Below are 15,124 nucleotides of genomic sequence, written 5' to 3'. Positions count from 1 at the left end.
TAAAAATTAAAACAGATATTGTATTTATAACAAGGTGAAAGATGATTGTTACAAGATTGCCGACTTTGAAATTGGCCGAGGAATCTTTGTTCAAGAGTACAAGACATAAATATCCTTCTTGTGATCACTTTTATTTATTTTTAGTAATTTTATAGTTAATATTATTAAGAAAATAAATAAAAAAAGGCCTCCACAAAATTAAAGTTATGTACTTCGATTTCCACACAACTTTTATTTCAAAATAACCATGCATGTCATGCCGTCTATAGCCGCTTTCAAAAGTTTGTCTAGATCAAAGTACATGCTGTTTTTCACATGCGAAACAAAATGCTATAAATAGAGACTTCACTGGCAACTTGCAAGAATAAAATATATCCACAAACAAATTCATTAGTTACGTACAGAACAAAGAGCTCGATCTACAATGGTGACTAGCATCGTTATATTCATAGGGCTACTGGCAACTCTTGCTACTTTTGTTTCAGCTACCGACTTTATGGTTGGAGACAAATATGATGGACTCTTAACTTCGATTACCAAGCTTGGGCCAAAGGGAAGGAGTATGTTGTCGGAGACGAACTTGGTGTTAGGAACAAATCAGCGCAGCGGAACAACACACGAACAAGCACGCACGATTATACACGCAGTAAATAGAAAATATAAACAATAAATACGACACAAGAATTTTACGTGGTTCGGTCTCAGCGAGGGACCTACATCCATGGGCTGCAACTAGGTTATTTCATTGATTAGGTGCAAAGATTACAATTACATAGCAGGGTTATTTATAAGATATGAACTAGGGTTAAAGGCTTAATTAACAAGAAACAATAACAGGCCAAATCCTTATTCTCATTGTCACCAATCGTTTCATAAAGACCTGTTTTAGGAGAAAGTTTAATGCGTTTCGTGTTATGGTTCCCTTGTTTAAGGGTGTTTACTGGTTCGGTTTGAATAATAACGGTCAAAAAGGAGAGCCAATCTGGATTCAGGAAGTTCAAAAATGAACTGGAAACTGAATTTGAATTTGAATTTGATTAGGTTGTTGACCGAACAAATATATTTCTATTTCACTTTAGTTTTTTTTTTTTTAATTATTTATACAATTATATTTTGTTGGATTGATTTGGGCTAAATAAGATTGGACAAGGATGTAATTGGATTGAATTAAAGGACAATGCTTAAATAACAATTGTTTTATACATATTTATTGGGTTCAAACATAATTATGATTTTTCAAGCCAAAATCCCAATTGAATTTTGAAAAAAATCCGATCCAAAACCGCATATGTAATTTGGTTCTGTTGAATTAGTTAGAAACCGAATAAGTAACATTGCAGTTTTTTTGGATCTCGTAATTTCATATATGAATCATGCTTGCTCCTCACGAGTAAGAACTAATGGCTTTTTTGTTTGTAGTATTCAAGTATCCAGTTGGAAAACACAACGTGTTCAATGTAGATGGAAATGGATTTAAAGGATGTGTCATACCACCAACCAAGGAGTCAATGATAAGTGGATATGACGTGGTAACCCTTACTAACCTCGGAAGGAAATGGTACATTTGTAGTGTCGGAAAACATTTTGCAACATGTGGAATGAAGTTAGTTATCGATGTTTTATCTTGGTCACCGGCACCAGTATACGCACACCCACACCGAGCATGTACCATCTGGAAAGGTTTTCATCGTCGGGGATGATAGTGGTTGGACGTTGAATTTCAATTACCAAGCATGGGCTATGGGAAAGGAGTTCTTTGTCGGAGACACACTTGGTAAACTAAACCATCATTAATTACACTGACATAAAAAACAAGTACTTCATAGTTAAAACCTTTGACCCAGAGGTTAGAAAATGAAAATTCTTTATACGGAAAGAACTCATTTTCCTAAAAATAAAATGCTTGAGTTTTCCTTGTATAGTGTATAATATGATCTAAAAACGTAACGTTTCCATCTAAAAATTTTACGCTTTCTTCTCGTTGAATGACAATATAAAGAACTGAAATTTTCCTTAGAATGACAGTTTAAAATAGCAAACTCCAAAACACGTTCGACAGCCTAAGGGCCTCTTGATCATTTGATTCCACTTTTGTATATAGTCATATATTTTAGTTTGTGAATATATTTGCAAACTGACGTGTAGAATATTTTGTCTCGAATATTTTGTATAACTAATTAATCTTGATGTAGTTTTTGTATACCCGAAGGGGAAGCATAACGTATACAAAGTCAATGGAGTGGATTTCAAACAATGTACTACTCCGGTTTCTAGCCTACCTCTATCTAGTGGTTATAATGAGGTGATCTTCACGACCCTAGGAAGAAAATGGTACATTTGGTGTGTTGGAAAGCATTGTAAAACAGAAGGGAAATTTCCGAAAATAACCCCTTTTAGAGAGAGAGTCCCTAAAATAGCCCTTTTTTCCTCAAAATTTTTTAGAATTTGGACTTTCCTGACGCATTGAGAAAAGATAATAATGTAGGGGTATCATGCCAAATTTCTAAAGTAAGTTAGGGGGGATACCAGATTTGGGAAAATAATGAAGGGAGAGTCCAAATTATTTTGAAATCTTGGAGTAAAAGTTCAGATTTTTTCAATTTTTTTCTCAAAAGACAGTCTCCCTAGACTGTTTTTTTATGTTTCCTACATTTTCCGTCCATATTTTCAAATTCTAGGAAAAAGAGATTTTCAAATCTCGTCTTAAGAGACGTATTTCGGATGAATTTGTTCTTAAGAGACGAGATTCTTTTCTTTCTTCCAACCTTCATGCTACACACACACACTTATACATGCATACATATACATACATATAATGTATACATATATATACATATATGTATGTATATATAATTCTGTATATATATATGTGTGTGTGTGTATATTTATGTGTATATAAATTCCGTATATATACATATATGTATATATATACACACACACATACATATATATACGGAATTTACATATACATATATATGTATACATATATATGTATGTATATGTATGTATGTATAAGTGTGTGTGTAGCATGAAGGTTGGAAGAAAGAAAAGAATCTCGTCTCTTAAGAACAAATTCATCCGAAATGCGTCTCTTAAGACGAGATTTGAAAATCTCTTTTTCCTAAAATTTGAAAATATGGACGGAAAATGTAGGAAACATAAGAGAAAAAAAATTTTGAAAAAATCTAAACTTTTACTCAAAATTTCAAAATAATTTAGACTTTCCCTTCATTATTTCTCAAATCTAGTCTCCTCTCTAACTTTCTTTAGAAATTTGGCTTGTTACCCCTACATTATTATCTTTTCCCAATGCGTTGAAAAGTCCAAATTCTAAAACTTTTGAGGAAAAAAGGGCTATTTTGAGAACTCTCTCTCCAAAGAAGGCTATTTTGAGAAGTCTCCCAAAATAGAAGGTATAAAGCTTGTTATCTACATGCTTCCTCAATAAGCATATTCACCTCCTCCAAGCACATGGAGTTCAAACAACGAGGCTAGACGTTTGGGAAACACCCGAGTTCTTGGAGTTGCAGTTTGAAAAGCTTTTTGGTTACATCTCCATATTTATGTTGTGTGGGACGCTTTTGATGCCTTGTTTATCATTTATAAACATTCATTTATTGCTTATGTTACTTACTGTATTACACAATGGACAGTGGAGAAACTTAAGTTCTAATACATATGAGAAATAATATATTTTTTCTTTTAATATTGAGAAGTGTAGATTCGGTTACTTTTGACAAGTTGATAAATATATTTAGGGCATGTTTGGGATTGAGTTTGAAAATGCTTATTGGTTATTGGCTTTTTCAAAAAAGCCATTTTGAAAAGCCAGGATTTGGGGCTTTTGAAAAACTGCTTTTTAGCCCTTTTAAAAAGCTAAAATAAGAAAGATTTTTGTGATTGCCAAACATATTTTAACTTATTGGCTTTTTGAAAACACCAATAAGCAAATAAGCATTTTTCAAACTCAATCCCAAACATGCTCTTAAAACATTGAAATAATTTGAATCGACTGAATTCCTATTAAAACAAAATAAAGAAAATGAAAAAGTCTTGAATTTAGAAGAATTGAAATCAGAAAATAAAATACGAATTTTATTTAATCCGTATTTTAAACACGGACAAGTCAGTGAACAGGTAAGACGTCTAGTGTGATAACCTATCTAGTTAAAAGTTGTTGCTAAGGAATACATCATAGTGATATCACCCTTCTATAACCCGAGGAAGGAAATAGTATATTTGTGGTGTAGAGTAGCACTGTGAGTCAAGAAGCAGTTCTACCACAAACAGTGGCTCGGCCATCAAGCCTGATGGCTACATCCGCCTTGAGCATTATTGGCAGTGGCAATATTTTACAGATTGATCATAGCTACATTTTTGAATTTTTTTTTTCTTGTATTTGGTTTAAACTTTGAAACATATATTGTTCTTAATTTTCCGGAATTGGTTATTTAGTTAATATTCTTGATATGCATCATCATGAATGTATATATATATTAGTTTGTAGTCTTTCTTTGGGTTTGATTATTTTGTTTGTATCCTACAGAAACCATGGGCCGAACTTTTAAATATACCCATTTATTTTCGGTAAATAGCTCATATTTTCAATAATATTTTTGGTCTTAAAATTGGTAATATATGATTTTTGATAGCTCAAAACAAACCAACCTAAAAGAACTAGTCAATGCCTTCTGGGATTTATAGTCTTTATTTGGTGAAAAATGATTTTTTATGTGTAAGAATTTAATATTAATTTATAATATTTTCGACCCCTCGTATTTAAATATTTTAAGTTCCACCACTGACAGATTCTATTAAAACTACAACCTACGACCACTCCGACTCCTTCTCCCGCCCCCGCTCCCGTTCTGTGTATCCTAAGGAGGTAAAAGATGTTTGTTACAAAATTGCAGTCCTTGAAATCGGCTGAAGAATCTTGGCATAGGACAAAGATTTCCTTCTTGTGATCACTTTTATGTAATTCTTTTGGTATTTTATAATTAACAATAATAATTAAAAAAAACAAATAGAAAAGGTCTCCGCATATTTAAAATTGTAGCATAAATTGGATGTGGCTCAATGGTAGAGCACTCACTTTGCTAGTGAGAGGTAGGGTATTCAAACCTCACTATCACCAATTTATATGGGAGATATGAGGGATGACCCTGGCTTGCCAGGGTTCGAGTCCTGATCTCACCCGGTTTTACCGGCTCCTCGTTGTCGTGTCGTTTGTCGGGCGTGGGGGTCGGGTTTATCCGGGGAATCCCTCAATAGGTGGACTGCTAGGGGTTCCTTCCGTCCGGACTCGTGGCAAGCTCGGGCTACCTTTAGCCAGTTAGGGCCGCGTACGGAGTACCCGGCGCTACTTAGTTAGTCGTTCCAAAAAAAAAATTAATATTGTAGCCATGGTGTCCATTAATGCACATTTTGCCACTCTTAATTCCATTGCAACCATCGAAACACTCAATCAATGGAATTGTTTTTTACATCGAAAAAGTAAATAACATCCTATTTCACAATCAAACGGGTTATAATGTTAACATGGAAGGTTTTCAAGAAATTGAGCGTATCCTATTTCAGTTTTAACCGGAGCAAAATTGTCTTAATCTTATTGGAGTGAGATCTGGTACATAGTGGTACATAGGTTATTCTTTAGCATGACTATGCTATTACTTCTTACACGATGTTTGTATCTGATCTTAGCCTTAATTTATAAGCTCGGTTTTGTTTGCCATATCTACTCTAAAGGTTATTTCTCTTCTTATGAAAGACCATCGATGTTTAACTAATATATGCTTATGATATGAACAAATGTAACATTATGAGGCGGTTTAATACGGGCAAAGCAACACCGCAGTTTGTTGTCAAATCAGGTCACTAAATCTTCAAATCAAGTCTCACCAAGTTTTAAAAGTGTTCCAATTAGGTCACTCATGCAAATTTTCCCCAAATCGGGTCACTAAATCTTCAAATCAAGTCTCACCAATTTTTTTGTGCGTCAAGAAAGAAATGGAGGATAAGATGTGAGAGTCAGAATTTGCAGTATATGTAGTTAAATTTAAATAATTTAAAAAACGTTAATTATATTAAAATTAAAAATAAAAAGTAAAATCAACGTCGCCACTCAACGTCAAAATAGAAAAAAAAAACATAAAAAGATTTCCTTTGTGAAACAAAAAGTAAAAAAGCTAAAAAAACATCTTAAAACCTTAAATTTAATAAAATATGAATGTTGAGTGACTTAATTGAAACATTTTTTAAAGTTAAGTGACTAAACTGGAATAATTTTAAAACTTGGTTACTATTCTATTAAATTGCCCTATTGATTTATGGGATTTTGGAGTGAATCTAGAAAAAAGGTTAATTAAAAAAATGATCAACAGATTTCAATATCCAAAGTCACTTTCTAAAAATATTGGATCGATATGCTAGAAACTTGTTTATATATTTTTTAATTTATATAAACTGCATGAATTGAGGTATGCTCCTCAACCTAAAATGGTTAAAGGGGTGGTCACTTGCCAAATATGTACAAAATTAACTAATTATCAGTTGTGTGCTTCTATGTCTACCATAATCATATTTTCAAATTTATATTTACCATGCCGTCCATGGCCGCTTCAAATGGTTGTCAAGATCAAAGTGTACCTTATTGTGTTCTTTTGTGATTCAATGTACTATATAAATACAGAATTAAGACTTACTTCTTCGCTTCAAGAACAGGAGACACAAAAAACATCAACAATGGCCACTAACAAGTTAAGCATCATTATATTCATCGGTCTACTAGCAACTCTTGCTACTTTTGTTTCAGCTACCGACTACATTGTTGGAGACGAATATGGCTGGACTCTCAACTTCGACTACCAGGCTTGGGCCAAAGGGAAGGAGTTCGTCGTTGGAGACAAACTTGGTACGTAAAATTATTCGTTGTTGATCGATACATTATATCAAACATCACATAAACACGTTTTAGGAGAAAGTATGACATGTTTTGAATAGGGTGTTTTGTTCTGTTTGAAATATTTTACACCTGAAACTAGAAAACCAAATGGATTAAGAAAGTTCAAAACCGAATCGAAAACTGGAGTCCGATATCGTTAGGTTTTCAATTGTATAATGTTTTATATTGTATTTAAATTTTATTTTTTAAAAAGATTATTAAAACCAATATTTGTTATCGGATTGAGTTCGGCAAAATAAGATACAAACATGTAATTTGTTTGGGCTAAATGATTTTACTTAAATAGCCATGAATTGATATTAGACTTATCTGGTATGAATGTGTTCACCCAAAATTCGATTCATAAACTGAATATGTAATTCAGCACGATTTTAAACAGATTCAATTAATTTTTGCTTTAAACGGTTTGAAACTGAATAATTAACACTAGCACCCTATTGGATGACATTCTTTTATATATGATATGTTATTGTGCCTCATTAATAACAACTAACGATTTTTTTGGTTCTAGTATTCAAGTACCCGGTCGGAAAACACAATGTGTTCAAAGTTGATGCAAATGGTTTTCAAGGATGTGTCGTGCCAACTGCCAATCAATCATTGGCAAGTGGATATGACGTGGTACACTTACTACTCCTGGAAAGAAATGGTACATTTGTGGTGTCGGACAACATTGTAAGACGGGTGGAATGAAGTTAGTCATTGATGTATTATCTTGGTCACCTGTACCGGCACCCGCACCTGGCCCTGTACCTTCTGAAAGGTGTTTATCGTCGGAGATGATAGTGGTTGGACTTTGAATTTCAATTACCAAGCATGGGCTATGGGAAAAGAGTTCTTTGTTGGAGACACATTAGGTACGTCAAACCATCAATAATCTTGACCAAAAACCATACACACTACTAGAAAAATTACTTTCATCAATGGATTTTTGGTGTTTGTCGTTGATCCGTGGGTGATTACCAGCAGATCTACGACGGACCCTTAACTCCTTAACCGATGTGTCTGCCGACTAAAGTCTCCTAATTTATCATACAAAGTCATAATTTTTAGCTCTTTAGTTTCTAACTAATTCGTGGATTTTGTTGGTCATTGCTTAGTTTCTGACTAATTAATCTTGATGTAGTTTTTATATATCCGGTCGGGAAGCATAACGTATACAAAGTCAATGGAGCGGACTTTCAACAATGTACTATTCCTATTTCTAGTGCACCTCTGTCTAGCGGCTATGATGTGGTGACCTTGACGACCCCTGGGAAAAAATGGTTCATTTGTGGTGTTGGAAAGCATTGTAAAACTGGCGGCATGAAGCTTGTTATCAATGTGCTCCCTCCATCCGCATATTCTCCTCCACCGAGCCCATGGAGTTCATACAACAGCGCTAGACGTTTAGGAAATGCTTGAGTTCAAGGACTTGTGGCTTGAAAGACCTCTGAGATTGTTTGTTTCTTGGTTATATTTCCATATTTATGTCGTGTTGGAAACTTTGGATGTCCTTTTTCATTCATAAACATTCATGTATTGCTTATGTTACTTATTATATTACACAATGGAGAAACATATATTTATAGATGAAAAAGAATATAATTTTTAATGTTTTGAAGTATACATTCTGTAATTCTTGGAATGTTGATCAAATAATTAAAAAAAAAATGCAAAAAGATAATACACCAATAAACCACCATGGCGGCCATAAATCGGTAGCGAAACTAAAAACGGTTGCAAACAGTCATTATCGTACGATACGAGATGTCTTTTAAAGTGTAACCTCGTTTCAAAAGTTAACATGTTTATGTGACAAGTGATAACCGTTAATTCTTTATAGGTTACAGTTGTTTTCAAGAATAGCACCACTATGAATTCATTGATACTGCATTCCCTTCTTGTCAGAAATAGAGATTTATACAAGAGCTCGGAAATAGCGATAAAGAGATCGAACCAAAAATACCACCAACCTTAGAAGAACTTACACAAATTATAAGTTCTTCAATAATAATACAAATAATCAGCTGATCTTTATAATCAATAGATTTGAACAAACAAACAATGTTATGAACAAATCAAAGTAATTGGATTTGGTAGTTCTCCAAGGACTTCTCTCTTTAGCCCTTTGTATATATTTATAAATGAGAGTACGCCTCCAGATGGGGCCGGCCTCCCACTCTCTTATCTTATGCAGTATTGATTAGCTAAGCTGGGATTGGGTGGATTGTGCAATAAGCCTCTCTCGACATTCCAGATAAAATAAGTCAAAACAGATAATACCGAATAAGAGAAATCCGAAAACTCCAAAACAATTATGCTATGGTCAAAGACAATGAACATCATATTACGATGATACGCGTCACACCAAAATGAGTAGATGACAATTGAAGAAGGTGAAGACTAATCAGATCTACTGAGCGATTAAGCCTTTGATACGCTGAAGAAGACCGAGCATAAGAGTAACTAAGACCATGTGTTATGGGTCATTTTCATCATTCTCTCTCATTCATCATGTCTGCACCATCTCAGCTTTTCCTCTATCATTCAGTCCCACCACTCAACCCCTGTTATGGGTCGTTCTCTATCATTCCATTTTATTTATGATAAAAAGAAAAAAAAAGAAAATTATTGGATGAGGGCCCACCCACCCTTCAAAGGGTGCGCATGACCGCCTTCATTCTGATCCCATCATGCGTGAAAGGAAGGGGATGGCGCGATGTTCAGATGACACCCTTGAAGGACCATTTGGCCACGTAGGACCCTTCAAGGGTCAGTTGAGTGTGTATACCCTTTGGCATAATGTGTATGTGACAAAACTATCTTCCAATCCTTCACATGCAAATATGCAATGATATATGCACACATCAAACGAAACTTTAGCCCACAAACACTGCTACAAGCCAATATCCTCTTACTTGCATTCAAGCCCAATTGCTATAATGCTACCATTCATCACCAAACAAGCCTAATGCAAAAATACACAAATAAGCACATATATATATTTTTGAATACCAATTGAAAGAATATCAAGAAGACTTCACATTTTTAACACTAATCTTTAAAGGAACTAGTGGTTACGATAAAACTATATTACATGAAAGTTAGATCTTGAATTCATAGTGATATTAAACGTTTTTTTTTTTTTTTTTGATCTTTTTACTAGTAGTACCCTACCATAAATACAAATTAAATCATTTTTATCATAGATTTAATTCAAGTCATAATTGATGTGTATTAAGTGTATTTCCTGTGTGTGGAGTAGCGGTGGAAGACAAGATTCTACATATACGAAACATCAAAACAAAAAAAATACGAAAGTTGGCGTAGGCATATGCCCCATAACATATTCATGTCGTCCCAAAAGTACAAATTTTTGTAAATGAGGAATGTATGACAGAGTTATCCATGATTGGTTTGTTAGGGATTCGGGTGTTTCAAAACACACGCAAACACAAGTAACTACAAGAGAAATTATAAACAAAGTTGAACACGCGAGATTTACATGCTTCGGTCGGCTGACCTACGTTCACGTGCTGCAACAAGGATACGTTTATTATTGTTTTCTGCCTCACTCTTGATGAGGATATTAAATGTACTATGAATACAAATAGAGAACATACTAGGGTTTACAACTTAATCCCTAAAGAAAACTATTAGCGGGCTATAATAAAATAAAATGGGTTAGGCATGCCACTAGTTTTCATTTAATTAATGTGTCGCCAAAGATGACTTCTAACTCGGGCCTAGATAAGCCTCCATAAACCCAGCATGCTTCAATACTTCACATATGCAAACGCAAGGCAATGCATTGTACATGGTTCTTACAAGTGATAGTACTGTGTGGGGTCAGCGTGCCCGCAAGGCCGGCTCCGAGAATTGAAAAAAAATTTTAGGCCGAAGGAGAAAAATATTTTGCGCCTTAAGTAAAAAGAGTATTTGTTGGGTTTAAACAATTTAATTTTTAAATTGGCTTCCTTGGTTATGATTTGGGTTGTGTAAAAAACTAATATATAAAAATTGACTTAAACATGTTTCAAATGAGACTAGAACCCACAACCTTTTGATTGAAAGTCATACCCCTTTACCACTATAGCAAATTAGTTGTTATGTAATTGAGTTTAAATATTAAGTATAGATATAGTTTTCATAAAAATACATATAAATGTTTTAAAAAACTTTATTTCGGGCCTAACGGGTAGTCAGGCCTATGGTCGTCAACCACCCTGCCATAGGCCATGGCCGGCCCTAGGTGCCCGGGATACCACTTAACTTTCTTAAAAGTGCAATTTTATGTTTACCAAGATCTGTCATTTTCATATAACAAAACCATTTCTTGATATGCAAAAAAAATTGGATACCTTTTAATTTTTCTTCTAGATACGTTACTGAATCTTACAACTAAAAGCGTTTTTGAGGTGGTTTGGAGATTGAAGGGAACTAGGTACTGGCGCTATGCGTTGCGCTGGGCGATTTAGTTGTAACATTTGTAGAGCATATATTTATAGATTACCATGCATTTCAAAATGAGGATGCTAGAGATGTTATTACCTAAGGCTTTTCATCATTAGAGCCGGCCATGGATGTACAAAGCAAGGTTGCTAGAAAAGGGAAACAAATTACCATAAATAGAGCTTCCATTGCATCAATTCTACGAGATCTTTAAGCAGCCGAAGTCGTCTCATGGTGACGAATAGGTTTTTGAAAGACACCAATTATGATCGTCCAAAGTTGACTTGATTGTTGATGATTTTCAGAATTTTAAATAACCTACATCAAATTGAGTATAATTACGATAAAATATTGTAGGTTTGGTTTCAAAAGAAATAGCAATTGAACGACGTTGTGTTCCGTCTTCTGTTCATAGTTGTACTATGCGCTTTAGTGGTTGTAGCCGAAAACATGGTGAAGAAACACTAATAGACCCCGGGCAGATTACGGATAATCTGGGGGTTAAATAGATGTTTCCCACGAGGGGTTATGTCCGGCAAAGATGGTTCTTCTGGTGACCTGCAAAACAGACACCGTGAGCTAGTCACTTAGAAGGGGGGGGTACCTCCTTGTGACCACCCTCCGGCGTGAGAATCAGACTAGATTGCTCTTGAATATCAGTGTATATTAAGAGATTGCTAGAAAAGATAAGATGTGATCAGGTAATGTAATGTAATGTGATGTGTCCATACCATTTCAAGGTGTTGGAGTATTTATAGCCGAAGGTAGGTTTCCAAGCAGGTACAGCCGGCTGAATAGTATTCCTGTTCTGCCAACTGTGGGCTATGCACGTGCCATGCTGGTGGTTGGTGGGTAGGCAGCGGCTGATAGTGACCAGGCCGGCTGTGTACTATTCCTGTTCCACCAACTGCAGGCTATGCACGTCCTCCGACAGGTTGGTGAGTAGGCAGCGGCTGATAGTGACATACAGTACAAGAGCGTACTGCTCGTCATACTGTTGTCAGTGAGCTGTCGTATCTTTGGTCAGATCTTTTGTCCATACCTCGTCAGGTACAGTACAAAAGATCCTCCAGTATCGTACGGACTGGCTCATTTGTGCGGAAGTGTTCCCGGCTTTGTGCGGGAGTGTTCCCGGCTTGCTCACTCCTTCTTCAGGTGACATTACTGAATTATTTAAGAGTTAAGTGCCTTGTGCATGTAGCCTTGCTGCGCGGGTAGCCTTCCCTGATGGCTAGTATCCGTTGCTGCGGGAACAGGCGGAGTACGTCGACCATTGGGAGGCTTTTCCTGCGGGAACAGCTTGCGTACTGCGCGTAAGGACGTCACATCTCTGAGCATGGTGGGTCCTGCGGATCCAGTTGGTTTCTGCGCAGACGTCTCTTCAAGGTGAGTTGCGAGTTTAGCCTTTGCGCAGACGTCCCTGTTGAAGGTGAGTCTTGCGGGTTCAACTGCGCAGACGTCCCTCTTTGAGGTGAGTCTTGCGGGTCCAACTGGGCTCTACTGGGACCTACCTCTTCAAGTCCCCCCAGTCCAATGTTTTTCTCATGAATTGTTAATAAGTGAGGTGAACTTTTGGACTTAAGCAAAGGGTTTTGAAAAGGGTTTAGTTTTAAGGTTTTCCATGGGGATTCTTCCCGCGGAAGTCCTAATGTCACGTGCAGAAATTCCCGACTTTTCTGCTTGATCTTTGGGTATGATGCGGGTAGGTCTGTAACCTCCTCGCAAGTCAGGAGCGTTGAGTTCCACTTGTATAGATTCTCCATGAGGTTTTGGTAGTTTTGAACATAGTGATCAATTATGTTAAAACAACCAATTCCATCTTGGAGCTTCAAACAATCTAGTTCTCGACGTTCCCGCTATGCGGGGATGTTATTTCCGTTTCCGCAAGCATGGCCCAGAAGATCCTTCTTGGTTTCAATTCCCTGCGGAGTGCTAGGTATGTGAAGGGTTTCGCCTTGACACTGTACCCGCACTCGTCTTATAGTTACTTTACTTCCAAGGTATTCCTGGCTTCAATTCCCTGCGGGTGCTAAGTATGTGAAGGGTTTTGCCTTGACACTGTACCCGCACCCGTCTTATAGTTACTTGGTCGCCGAGGTATACTTGGCTTCAATTCCCTGCAGGTGCTAAGTATGTGAAGGGTTTTGCCTTAACACTGTACTCGCACCTGTCTTATAGTTACTTGGTTGCCAAGGTAAGGGGTATAGTCCCGCTTACTTTTGAATCTTTTTGAATCTTTTTGAAATTCGAAGAGTTGGTGAAAGGATAAGAACAGTCCAAACTGTTGAAACGTCGTCCGACGGTTTCTTCTGACAGTGTCAGGACGTGCAGGAAGTTATGGCGACGTGACAGTATATGGTCATTCCAGACGCTTTTTCAGGCGCGTGGGCGCGAATTTTCAGGCGCGTAGCCGCGAAGTTTACGGCACGCGTCCTGTCAACAGCTGTTGTCAGCTTGCTTTTTCCACGTGTCATAGTTTCATTGCACCAGTGTTTTCCTCTCTCTTCCGCATTAAATTCATCGCATTCATTGCGATGAGTATATAAAGGGAGGATAGGTTGCATCTCAACTCACAGTTTCACCTCTCTTCTTCTTCTAAGCGATTTCCGGCGAATACTCTAACTTTTCTGTCGAGCATTCTCCTGAAATCGTTCTTCTTTACATCCAAAACATGTCTTCTCATGATCCTGAGGTTACTGTCGAGGAGTCCGATGTATACCTCGAGAATCCGTCGTCCACGTCGGACAAGGATGACAAGAGTACTGCTGGCGAGTGCCAGTGTGCTCTTCCGGTCGACCTCTATCAGTACGTCGTTAGGAAGTTCATGATCGAGCCCTTCGATCCTGAGTTTCCTGCATCTCATCAGACGGTGTACGATGCCCCCAAGGGCAAGATAGGGGTGTACGCTGCATTCTTCGTCTATGGGAATCTCATGTTCCCATTGACGAAGTTCGTATACCGTGTTCTGGAGAGACACGGTGTGCATCTGACTGAGGTACACCCAATGGCGATCGCCAAGATCCGCCATTTCGAGTGGGTGTGTCTCATTCTGGGTTTGGAGCCCCATGTTGACCGCCTGATGACCTTCTATTCCTGTAGGTGCATCCAGGGGTGGTATACCTTGGTCAATCGGATCAAGGGTTTGAAGATCTGCGCTACCGAGCGCAGTCTTCGATCTTGGAAGCGGGAGTTCTTCTATATCTCCGCTCGCGTCGTCCCCAAAGCGATGACGTTCAAGAACGGGAGAGCTCTCCCGAACCTTCACGCCTCCAACTACCAGGAGGCGGAATGGTTCTCCAAGGTTTCCCGGATCCAGTCTCCGGTTTACCGCTTTGCGGAGTCCGGGATGGTGATGCTCGGGATGAGCCGGGTGTGGAAGGAGGCGTCACAGATTCCCATCGTCCTCGAATACGGTTTGAACTCTGTCCCTTACGGTATGCTTCATATTATCCGTTAATTTAGGGTTTTTGTTCTAACCGTTTTTTCTTTTTGTTTTCAGAGGGAAACGACTTGCAGTCTCTCCTGCAGCCGCGGGAGAGTGATGGCCCCGCTCGGATGGTACTCGTGCTCTAGATGAGAACGAGTTGCCCATCCTTGAGCAAACGGCGGATCGGTTCGTGGAGGTCTACCCGCCGGGCCACCCGATTCTAAGCGCCATGCGGCCAGGTAAGGAGTTGTTTAACCCTCGACCTGTCAATGCTCAAACCTCTGCTGGAATTCCTCTAA

General features: G+C 37.6%; 1 pseudogene; it reads left to right on the top strand.

Moving 5' to 3' along the window:
• Window positions 1-424: 424 nt before the first annotated feature.
• On the top strand, window positions 425-8,368 carry LOC143536777 (blue copper protein-like; annotated as a pseudogene).
• The last annotated feature ends 6,756 nt before the right edge of the window (window positions 8,369-15,124 follow it).

Source organism: Bidens hawaiensis, unplaced genomic scaffold, assembly GCF_021521415.1.
Source record: "Bidens hawaiensis isolate Kalapana, Puna unplaced genomic scaffold, B.hawaiensis_p1.1 tig00010926_1, whole genome shotgun sequence".
Taxonomy (NCBI): domain Eukaryota; kingdom Viridiplantae; phylum Streptophyta; class Magnoliopsida; order Asterales; family Asteraceae; genus Bidens; species Bidens hawaiensis.
This window is presented reverse-complemented; position numbering and strand designations above follow the sequence as displayed.